Consider the following 236-nt stretch of genomic DNA (forward strand, 5'->3'; position numbering starts at 1 on the left):
ATTCCTAATCCTAATCATATTCCTCATTCTCATCCACTTCCTAATCCTAATCCTAATCCTATTCCTAATCCTATTCCTAATCCTAACCCTAATCCTATTTCTAATCCTAATCCTAATCCTAATCCTATCTTAATCCTAATCTTTATCCTGATCGTAATCTTAATCCTAATCCTCCTCTTCCTCATCCTCATCCTCATCCTCATCCACATACCCATCCTCATCCTCATCCTCATCCT

This window comes from Lupinus angustifolius, chromosome LG02, assembly GCF_001865875.1.
Source record: "Lupinus angustifolius cultivar Tanjil chromosome LG02, LupAngTanjil_v1.0, whole genome shotgun sequence".
NCBI lineage: Eukaryota > Viridiplantae > Streptophyta > Magnoliopsida > Fabales > Fabaceae > Lupinus > Lupinus angustifolius.